General features: G+C 35.9%; 1 long non-coding RNA gene across 1 annotated transcript in view; it reads left to right on the forward strand.

The window, feature by feature from the left end:
• LOC140710037 (uncharacterized) overlaps positions 1-10,381 on the forward strand; it is a 30,211-nt gene extending 19,830 nt beyond the window's left edge. The window contains exons 2-3 of the long non-coding RNA XR_012090904.1: positions 2,728-2,872; positions 9,777-10,381. This is a non-coding gene — a long non-coding RNA (uncharacterized lncRNA). The remainder of the gene's footprint in view (positions 1-2,727; positions 2,873-9,776) is intronic.
• Positions 10,382-12,030: the final 1,649 nt, after the last annotated feature.

The raw sequence follows: 12,030 nt of genomic DNA on the forward strand, positions 1-12,030 counted from the left end.
TAGAAAAGATAAATAACTTGTCCAATGTCATATAACGAATACATGGCTGAAGCCATACCAGGTAGGTCTAACTCCAAAGTTTGTGTAGTGAGTCACTGCACAATATTGCCTCCTATTAATTTGGTACTTACCATGTACTCATCATTTGATTGACATACATTATCTTTATTTCATTCACAATCCTGTAAATGAGGTATTATTAACTCATTTAATAGATAAGAAAATGGATTCAGAGATGTTTATTCATTCACTCAATAAATATTTAGATAATCTATCAAATGCTAGGCACTATGCTACCCTCAGAGATAAAATGCTGAGACAAAATAGACATCATCCCTGCCCATGTGAAGTTTGTGATCTAATGGGGGAGCAGATGGTAATCAAATGTGCATCAACAATCTGTGAGAAATGCTGTGAGGGAAAGTTAGAGGGTATCATGCGGACTGTAATAATGAGGGGAACCAGCAGTGACCAAGCATGGCTTTCAACCAGGCCTATTCGACTCCATTTTAATTACAAAAAAATGTTAGAGGTTGGGGCTTGCTCTGTCACTCAGGCTGGAATGCAGCCTCAAACTCCTGGGCTCAAATGATCCTCCCACCTCAGCCTCCTGAGAAGTTGGGACTACAGGTGAACGCCACCACGCCCAGCTCAAAGTCCACATTAAAACAAACAGAAAAACAAAACAAAAACCCCCACATATTTAAAAAATCCGGGATGGATAAGGTTTGCACAGGCAAAGAGGAAGGTCAAACATAGCCTCCAAATTGCGACTGTCTGATATGACTGGAGAGGTGGGGAGATGTGTGGAGAAGAGTACCATGAGTAGCGAAGGCTGGAAAAAACTGGAACAGTGAATGTCATGTTATGGATTGTCCCTGATTTAGGAGACAAAGGGGAGTCATCCAAAAGGTTTTGAATGATTCCCAATCAGAGGTGTATTTTAGGAAGAGTAGTCTAAAAAGCAGAAACTGCTAATATTCATGGATAAAGACAGAGAGACATATTAACTAGTTGAGTGTGGCACTTGCAGCACAAAGTTTGAATCTATTTTATGGCTACTATGTCAGTGTATTAGTTAGGATAAAGGTTTAGCTGAAAACGTAAGGGCTTAAGACGGAAGTTTATTTCTCTCTCATGAAAGTTTGAGCTGGAATGGCAGCTGTGTTCCAGGACACCATTAAAGGCTGTTTTTATTTTGATGTGAAAGGAAGAAGAGGAAAAGATGACTTGTCTTTTAAGGGTACAGCCAGTTGGTTGCACACACACTTTCACTCACTTCACCTTGGCCAGAACTTAGTCTTATGACTACAGTCAGCAGTTAAGGAGCCTTGGAAGTGTTGTCTATGTTTTTGTTGGCTGTGTGCCCTAGGTCAAAAGTCTATGACTATAAAAAAAAAAGGGGGGGGTATGATTATTAGGGGATGGCTGGCAGTCTCTGCCACACTTGGTGTACTCCTCCTCTGAGAATGACCAAATTTGGTGGTTCATTTACTCTTATTAGAAAAAAATTCCAAATTTTAAATATAATGTTGATGGTTACTATTGGTCAAATTGTTTTAAAAAATGCTTTTTAGCCAGGTGCAGTGGCTCATACCTGTAGTCCCAGCTACCCTGGAGGTTGAAGCAAGAGGATCATTTGAGCCCAGGAGTTTGAGTCTGGCCTGGGTAACATAGTGAGACCTCGTTACTGTAAAAAAAAAAAAAAAAAAAAAAAAAATGTTTTTTACATACTATAGAAAGCTAAACAAAATTTAGCGCTTTTAGTTCCATTAATTAACAACAAAAAAAGCCAAATTCATTCTAATTTCATTTTTAATTATCAGGAAAAACTATATTTAAGAATAAATTACCTGCAAAATAAATAACTGAGTTATACGTGAACCAGTTTTATGCCCCAAGACTGCAGAAGATGCTTTTTGACACTTTGATATTAACATTGATATTATTAATATTAATATTTTATATTAATATTGCATATATTTTCATTTCACCTTAATTTCCCATGAAAAAGTGGCAACCCATTCCCAACTTGAAGATTTATCATTGTTTTTACCGAACTTAAAGAACCAGCAATTGAGAGAAAAGTGCCTCTAATTATATATGGGCTATTCCTGTTTTGGTAGGTCCTACAGTGAGAGTTGCCTTCTCTGTGAACTAAAGACAGAAAGGAGACTCACGGGAGGGTGAGGAATGGACTGACGCTCTTCCTGCACCGTGGGTGACAGTAACCCACAGTGCCCACTCCACAGATTAAAGCATTTTTGTTGTCTGGGGCAGTCCTTAATTTTAGTTCATTTTCCTGTACCTATTTATTTGATAGCTCATTAATTGCCTCAGAGCAGAGAAAATGTTTCCTTTAAGAAGGTTAAACAAAGAGTTTATTGACATAAGTGAATTGGTTGAAGAAAACATTATTAAGTAAAAGGCACTTATTTAAACACCAAATTAATCATTTAAAGGCAAATTAGAGGTCATATCTCCTCCTAAATAAATAATGTTAACCAGTAATGAGATATCCAGTTTAGATTATAAGCATACTTACAGGTTTGGGCTGCTGGCTGCAGTGTGCCTTAGCTTTCCAAGTTTATTCAGGGTCTATAATTCCACTAATGTTTGGAAATGGCAACATTTTAAACTGCAGTATATTTTATCTACAATATGTCATTTTTCATTGTATGATTTAAAAAAAAAAAAAAAATTAAAGCTTTCCTTTCATCCCAGCAGAAGAGAAGGCTGGTGCTCTGAAAGAAGATTCCCTAGCAGTGGAGACGGATTCGCCTCTGGCGCTGTTTCAAGTCACTGAACTTATCAAACAAGCTGGTGCACAAGTGCCCTTGGCATTGCCCTCATAGCTCTGGCTGGGCCACAGGTAACTTCCCAATGTTGTAGCTGGGGCTGTGTGCAAACCTATTTCAGGAAGCTTCTATGTAAGCTTTGGAGGCTGAAGAGAAACACACAACGATTTTCGTTGTGGAAGTATTGGTGTCCCCAAAGTTGTCTGGTATCTTAGCTTTGGATTTTTCCCTTCCACTTGGAGGGTGTCATAGCTGCCTACCCACATCCAGCCACACATTTTTTCCACGCAGGCACATAGGCAATGCCCAAACCCCTGCTCCACCGCTGGGCTCGCGTTAGCCGGCCTCCCAACCACAGTGACTGTTGAGTGTTGACAGGTACCAGATTCACGCTCCAGGCTCTTCCATAGCACAACGACGCTGATGCCAGCAGCTTTGTTCCACACCGCATTGCAGTTTTGTTTTTAGCCAGACAGAAGTCAGGAAGTTTAAGGTTAGTTAATCAAATCTGATGTTAGCCCACCCCGATGATCTGATCATCTGATGGTCCAGCAGATTCTCCTTTTTCTCAAAATATTTTATTGTGCACTTGTGGAGAAGATGGAAAAAAAGAATCCCAATGGAGGATAATTTGAATTGATGTTTTTTTTTTTTTGAGTGTCAGTTCTCATCTGAATTTTTAAACCCCGTTGAAATCAATTATTCTTGCTATTATAATAATCGTCTTGATTTTCATGTTTTATCAATGAATACTGTTCATCTCAAGTCACTGCTGCCCTTATTTAGGCAACTTACAATTTTTGAATACATGGGTCTAAATTCAGGCTTTTCAGCCTTGAGAGAACTAGAGATGTCACCCAACAAGCTAAGCCTCAAAGTTCCTGCCACATACTAACCAAAATGATGATGTCCTTCCAATCGCATTACCTTTCTTTTTCTCAACAGAGGTGAGTGACTCTGCTTATGACAAATTGTACATCAGAAAAGACAGATCTCTATGATGTGGGCGGGCAACATAATTTAAGATTCTGCAGGCTTATGGTCAGCCCATTATTTTAAGGATAAGAAATGCGAAAGGAAAAGTTGGTTCAAGGCATCCTGATACCGCTCATTAACTGGGAGACAAAAAGGAATAAAATAGGACTTTTCTGATTATTGTAGGTCCCCTCCCGGATTTCCCCACTCCACACCCCTCCCCCTGGTTAGACATTTACACTGAAAAAGAAAGAAAGGCACTTTGTGTTTAAGGTTAATCAAGTTTCAGAACAATTTTTTTTTTCTTTTTTTTTTTTTACAAACTAGAATCACACTAATCTTTTTTCTTGCTCTAATGTGTGGCTGTTGAAATCCTCAGCTGTGATAAATTAAGCTACTTATTAATCTAATTATCGTACATTCATCCTAGAAACTTTCATGTGACTTGAAAAGGCTATTCAACCTTTTCCCTCCCCTCCTAGAAAGGGCTCAACCTTGCACCAATTAAGATCATTCTGAAGTAAGGCTTTAAAAAAGCTTTCTCTAATCACCCAATGGAACATGGACCAGTGGAAACCAAACTCAGAGCTCTGGGAAAAAGTTTAGCATTCCTTTCTGTCTGCCAACTTTTATGGTTTCATTGCACAAGGGAGGAAGACTTCATTTTCCTATTTAGTTGTTCCTTCGCTGACCTCCAAATAAAGTCCATGTAATTACAGACCAAATAAAGTTGCAGCATGTGTTTTAAAAATCAATTGCCATTCTTGGACTATAGAAATGCAACAATGCACAGATTTGCCAGAAAATACCCAGCGCCAACCATACGAGCTAAACCCTGTACTGTATCTGTACAATGGAGTAGTTTTGACCCCTAACGCACATATTTACTATGCAGATTTTTAAAAGGGTTTCTTTTATGATTTAACTATTGATATTAAAATGTCTCCATCCTAATATAAGTTCAATTTGGGATTAAAAATATGTTGCAAATGTATCATATCTTAAACATCCATTCATTGTCAAATGGCTTACTTTTTTTTTTTTTTTTTTGAAATGATGGCATAAATGAAGCTATTTTACATTCAAATTAAACTGGCTATTAATTTGAATGCAAAGCAGCTCAATGTACAGGATGCAATTTCAATGACAGGTTTACTCCAAGACAGAAAGCAGGAGATAGTCAACGTGGGTAAGTCCAAGCAGTTTGTCCCCTACTTTTGGTGCCTGGCAAACTTGCTCACTGTGAATAGTTTTTGAAGTGAAGATTAAAAGAGTGGAATTATAAAGTATAATTACATTTTATTGAAACTCTAGAAATCAGAAAAAATTCAGCAGGAAACTTTTAGTGAAACATGATGTGTTGTCATTATCATTAAAAGATAAAAGTTCCATACTGTTTTTATCTGTTTATTTGGAAGAAATCCAGCCTTTACAGTTATGCAGGAAACAAAAAACGGGAATGCAGGAGTAATTATTAAAACTGTGTGATTTGTTATCTCAGCTACTGTCTTTCCAAATGGTAATGCGATATCAGCAGCTGCAGACGGTTGCTGATTTCCTCTATTAGTAAACAAGTGCTTTGGAGACCTGTGTGAGGCACTTTAAGCTCGCTACTCCCCGAAGTGCTGTCAGGCTTAACTACTAATCCATGGTATTTCAGAGCACTGGAAATTCATCTTTATAAAACCTGAACAAAAAAGGGAAAAAAGCCTGGAGGGCATGAGCTCCCTCTGGTGAGACAAATGACATGTTCATTTATTAATGAAACAATAACCCTGGAAAAAGGATCAAAGCACATTCCATCCTCACTTTACAATCCCCAATTTTCTCAGGCCAAACCATTTAATTGAGCCATGACAATGGAATACTTAATTGTTGCCTTAAAGTTTTGAAGAAGCGACTTCTTGAGCATCAATGTGAATTTCAGGATTATTCTTCAAATATGGCGTAGCCAGATTAAAGATGGTGGAATTTGATTCATCCTCCACTGGGCGGGGGCGCCTCTAGCTGGCAGAAGAGGTGTTTTCTTGAACACGCTTGCAGTGCGCAACCTCAGATGCCCCTTGCCTAATGGCTGCCTTCACAGGTTGCTTCCTCGTGATGGGTCCCTTCCTCACGATGAATTTAGGTTCTTTTCCATGTCCCCTGGATCTGAGACATAAATGAGGAAGAGGAAGGAGTCAATCCCAGAACCCAGAAGTTTAAGGAGCTTGAGACAATGCAACATGGAGCCCCTTATTAAGTCTTGAAAGGCCCGTAGCATTCACAATGGTAACGGGAAACTTACCTACACTCCCTCTGGGTTATTCACCAATTGTATCTGAGAGTGAGTCCATCCACTGAAAACAAACACACATGCAAAATTTAAAAAAAGTTTTAAAAAGTCTGTGTTTAATTTCAGTATATTAACTCGATTTCATATCAGCATTCTAGTTTGACATTTTTTGTTTGTACTTGTACAGTGACTTTTCTGGGGTTTACTTGACTATGTTGTTTTCCAAATTAACCAGACTTTCAGGAGACTCTTAAGACACTGAGGTGGGGGGATTCCGAAGATGCTTGTTGATTTACTGGGCAAAGAAGGGAGTGAAGATTTTATATGTAATCTCTAGGACTCATGTGTCTTATACATTCAAGCATTCTAGGCCAGCTTGACTCTAGGGCCAATTTTCTATCACGTGGCATCATTTGGAGTTTATAAATGGACTTTCTTTTACTGTACATGTGCTCATATTCATTCCTTAGGAGATTTATTAATCTCATGAAAACTAGTAGTCAGAAATAAAGGCTATAAGCAATAAAAATGCTCATGTTTCTGAGTTCTAGAACATCACCTATCTTATTAAGCCTTACTGTGAAATGGAGAATGTACTTTGAGATTATTTTCATTACTTTTACCTGGGATCTTCCTCTCTGATCTGCTTTTGAACACCAACCTTATAAAAATCTTTTTTTTTTTTTTTTTGCCCTAGCTTATTAGACTTACGGGTAAATACTGGAGTTATGAATATGTTTATATTATATTTTAGTAAGTTCCTGGGAAAGAGGGAAGAAAATCTTTATAAATTTTTTTTGTAATCAGGCTAACATTTTGAAAAACTTCCATTTAGTTTGGCCTCTTTGTAGTAAAGTTTTCTGCAGTATAATTGTTTGGATTGCATAGAGGGGAGTGATGGTGATCAAAGTATTTAGTACATACAGCTTTACCTGAGCCCTTCAGGAGAACAGAGAACCCTCTATATGGACAATCATAGCACTGGCTAGCCTAAGAGCTAAAGGGAGTTTGAAATGGCAAGTATGCACCTGAAGCAACAGAAACAGTTATTTTTTCAACTTTCCCGTTATCTTGCATCCCTAAATACAGAACATTTATTTTTAAAAATATACATGTAGGAAAGGTTCATGGGCTTGGTATGTAAGCGTTCAAACTGCCACGACATTGATGGCCGAACTAGGTTTCACATAAGCCAGAGCTGAGACAAAGTAACAGACATTCATTTCTGCTGACAGATGTATTTCCATTCTCCATATGCACATTCCACTCATATTTATGTCATTCATTCATTCAATCAACTGTCCATTAGTCATTTCATCACTATTGATTGAGGCTCTACTGCATATGCATCATAACATAACAAAATTTATAGCTGGAGTTATATGTATCTTAGTAAGATAACATGGAAACTGCAAATTTATGTAGGAGAGGGAAACAGAGCAGGGTAGGAAACAAATAACATAAAGACAGGACCATATTTCTTCTTAGATATTATTTTAATAATGGGCAAAGACCGTTTTGTGTGTGTCTGTTGAATGTGTGACGGAAGTATTCATTCAACAGCATCTATCAAGCAACTGCCACATCTCATGTACTGTGTGGAATACTTATACCAAAAAAGAGCGCTGTCTCTGCCTCTCTGGATCTCCCATTCAATAGTCTGGCTGGGTGCACATGATATGCATACATAAAACAATTAATTCAAGGTGGATGACTAGGCTCCAGATTGAAGGGTATAGATAACAACTACAAAATGAATTGTAAATTTTGAATAATTATGGGTTTCTTGATGTGGTTAAAAGGGATCATCTGAAAGTTGAGGCTTAGTATTCTTACCTCCCATTTTGCTGAGAAGTATGCACACTCTGGGAAGGAAGGATGACAAGAGGCACACAAACAGGTGCATACATTCACCTTTTGGCCCTTCTCATCTCCCATCCTTATGAACTTTGTTCCTTGAAGAGAGAAACAAGCTCATTATTAAGAGTTAGTGTAATGTTTGATCATCTTTACTATCTGTCATAGCAGATACATAAACTGATATTCCTGCTATAATGGTGAATAACCCTATTCTTTAAAGTTGCAAGATAGAAGATTACTGACATCCTTAGTAGGAATTTAAATGAGATGAAATACATATGTATATAGGGTTACATGAAAACCTTTAATACGAGCTAAGAGCTGAAAAAAGCTGTGGTGTTCCTTGTCTCCTCCGCTGCCCAAGTAACAAAAAAAGAAAACAATACTAAACTATGAATATGTAACCAGGAGTAAAGATATAATTTTCTTCCATCATGACTACTTAGAATTAATTTGGGATTATTAGGATTTTTCAAAATATTAATGATAGAATCTAGAATATTTTCTCTTATGTTTCCTGGTGTGTACGGTGTGCTAATAACCGGTATTCCTACACCATTTTTGCATCAGAATCTAAGATGAGGCTGTTTGTCTCTTCTACCTTTTACTAATAAATTGGTTATCTGAATGTCGTGCTATGAATTCCAGTTCTGTTTTCTTTCTATTTTCCCAAATTCTGTTGCTAGAATAGAGGATCTCTAATAACACACTAACCAGTTTTACTTCAGGGAAATTATTTCTTTTCAGTACTCTGAGGTCTGTTAAAGTTCTCCCAAATGCAACACAGGGATAAGGAATACGTATTTTCTCTCTAGGTTCTCCTTGGCTCATTTTCATTTTATTGCATGCCAAAAGGAGCTTATAGTGAAGAATATTTAGAAAATATCTAAATGATTCTGAGTAAACTGTTTCAAGTAAGGCCATGGCTCTTTATTTAAGTTATACACCAAAAAAAAAAAGAAAAGAAAAATAAAGATTCTTCTTGAAAAAAAAATTGTACAAAAGACGATGTTGGGCTTAGTGTCTACTACTTGTTTATTGAACTTAATAAAGAAAGGAATGATAGCTCAGTAATTGCTAAAATAATTAGTTGTCAATATATAATAAAGTCAAATGATAAAACCTAACCCAAATCATTTATTTTCTTACTCTCCGAGGTTGAGTATTACATTTAATATTACTAAAAATTATGTAATATGTAAAATAAAATGTCTTAAAACTTAAATGTTGCATTATTTCATATAACATACATTTAATAAGAAAAATTTTAATTAATAATTATTTTTTTACTTAAGATTTATCCTTTCCTAATATCTAAGTTATTATATATAATAATTTTTAAGGTTTGTGTTATATTTTTAAAGCAAGCAGTAACTCATAAACAAATACTTATCTTCCCATTTACTTTTGCTCTCTCCATTCTGCTGGACACAAGATTTTATTGTAAAAATAAGTTAATTTTGTTGAGTATATATACATGATGACATAATAGTATCAATATTAAGATAACACACCAAATACACACAAAATAATATATATCTCCTGCTGGAGTAATTTCTGATTGCATTACAGCATGTACTTCTGTAGGTACTGTGCTCCTATCAGGAGTGAACAATAGGTGATGGTGTAACTGCTGGGCACAGATATCAACGTGTTCTCAGCTTTGGGGAAACAAAATGGCTCCCATGATCTATTTGTATGGAACGCAGAGGACAGTTCATATCACTTTAATTAGCTGAAATATCAAATGTATTGATCATTTTGAAATGTGTTGCTGTATTTCTAAAATGCAGATGGCTTACCTAACATGAGAAACACTGGATGTTACTGTATTCATTTATTTATTTGCACATTTATGTCTATCTTAGTGATGAAGAAGTCCTAGAAGATCTTCAAAAAGACAGTATGTTTCAGCAAAGAGGCAAACATTACACATTTTTATCACCAAGAGCAGATCTAGCCACAGAACTGGGTCTTGAAGTTGCTTCCCACAGCCCTCTGCAGCTAGGGATGTCCTCCAGGAGGACCAGCCTGAGGAAGGTGAAGGGTGCCTCAGGAGCACCCCTGCCCAATTCAACAGCAAGGAAAAAAATGAGAGCCAATGAACAAAATGGAAAATAACTTTCCCAGACCAGAGAGAAAACACTTGGCATTCCTGAGTAGCAGCTGCTTGCTGGTAGAAGTTTATGATAATAAACTAAACTGGGTGAGCATTTCCTAAGAAGAAATATTTAATTATCCTGCTCACCATTATGAGGAACTTCTGCCACTCTTCAGGTTATTATACAGTAAATAACCATTTTTCTAAAGGACAGAGCTGTTTTAATTATATGACAATGAATGCATAATTATTATGTTTGTTAGGAATGAATCACAAGACAACAGACTTGATATTGCTGCTCTGGTTAGTGCATCTTAATTACTTTTTCATTTATTTTGCATATAAAAGCTATTTGCTAATTGTCTTTGCTGTAAATATGCAAAATATAATTAGTCATTCATAATTCTTTATGTGTTATCTAACTGTACATTTGTTTCTAAGGAACTTATATTAAAGTGTGAATATTTAATGGGCTTTTTTGTGTGAATTCTCTTTTTTTAGACAAAGTTTTAAGTAAATATTAGGCATGTAAGAGTTTTAACTCTATTCTTAGAGAAACTTGTGCTGTTTTGGAGACCAAAAAATATGGAGTTATGAAATGAATGCTAGACTATATGGAATTTAAATATTTTTCCATGTGAAGACACTGATGGTGATGGGAAATATCCTTTACTAAGCCTTTAAATTAACCTTTTAGCTACTCAGCCAAGCTACCCAGATAAATCTTTAAGCATTACCAATTTTAACTTAAGTTTTTACATATTTGTGTGGTTACTTACCAGAAGGAGAGAAGAAATCCATGGTTGTGCTGAAACATGCATTTTTAAATGATCTAAATAACTTGCTTATATCTGCTTAAAACAGTGGACAAACACTCTTGAAACTCTAAAATCTTAATTATGAGGACTGTATCAAATCTATGTAATTGGAAGTATTTGAGAAGGTTATTTTTAATAGTTCGTCAGTGGCTATAATGAGGGTGTCATGAGGTAAACCCACCATGAGGTTTCTTACAGTCATATTGCCATCTCAAAAGTGAACCATACTGTCCAGTTTCTCAGTCTTAGGATGAAATTTTCTTTTTCTTTTTCTATTTTTTTATTAGCTGAAAACAGCACTTGGACTAGTTTTTTCTATGATTATTACTTCTACATGAACTAACATTGCTGGGAACATCTTAATGCACTCAGATTCATTACGGTGGCTGACTGGTTAAATGGACCACGTGTTTTCAAAATGGTACAGATATCAGGATAATTGACCAATGATTAAAATTTTTCTTTTCTCTTGTCTCTATAAAATCCTGCCAGTCCATCCTGCTGATGCATGTCACATTCCACTTTCTTCACCTCAAACATTTGATTTACTAACTGGTTGTACTGTTAATCCCATGTCATGACACTTCTATTCACTTCTGCTTTTCAACTGAAAGCAGCTTCCTATGAAGATAAAGCTAGGTAAAATCTATTGTAAAGAGGAGAATAACTTGAATGCAGCTATCATATCAAAATGAAAACACACTTCTGCTCTCTTCACCCACTAGACATCCTGAATACTTTTCTTAATGATGGAGTCTAATAGGATAGCTGATGAAAATACAACTGATGATAATTTTTTTCTTCAGAAATAATCCTGCTCTGTAATTCTGTAATTGTTCTTATTTATGTTTGGCAAATCTTTTGAAAGGAACATATATAAAAACAGAATGATGGCAGGATGTGAATTAGAAAAGAACTAGTAAACATGCTTTAGAAAACTGTGATATGAATAAATTATTTTGATTCCTATTTATCACAAAAATATCCTGAAGCAGCTTTAAATAAAGCTTTTTAAAACAACACTTGCAGGAACCATAACTTATATGGTTTTCTTTGTTTTTATTTTGAGATTTTCTTTTCTGTTCTGTACATTTTTTCTTTTGCCTTTAGAATAGTCAAAAAAAGGGAAATACGTATTTCAAATAACATTTGACTTGTGTGCAAAAGTTGTAGAGCTAACACTCTCTCTACTAAAATCCTAAT

Source organism: Chlorocebus sabaeus, chromosome 24 (assembly GCF_047675955.1).
Source record: "Chlorocebus sabaeus isolate Y175 chromosome 24, mChlSab1.0.hap1, whole genome shotgun sequence".
Classification (NCBI taxonomy): Eukaryota; Metazoa; Chordata; class Mammalia; order Primates; family Cercopithecidae; genus Chlorocebus; species Chlorocebus sabaeus.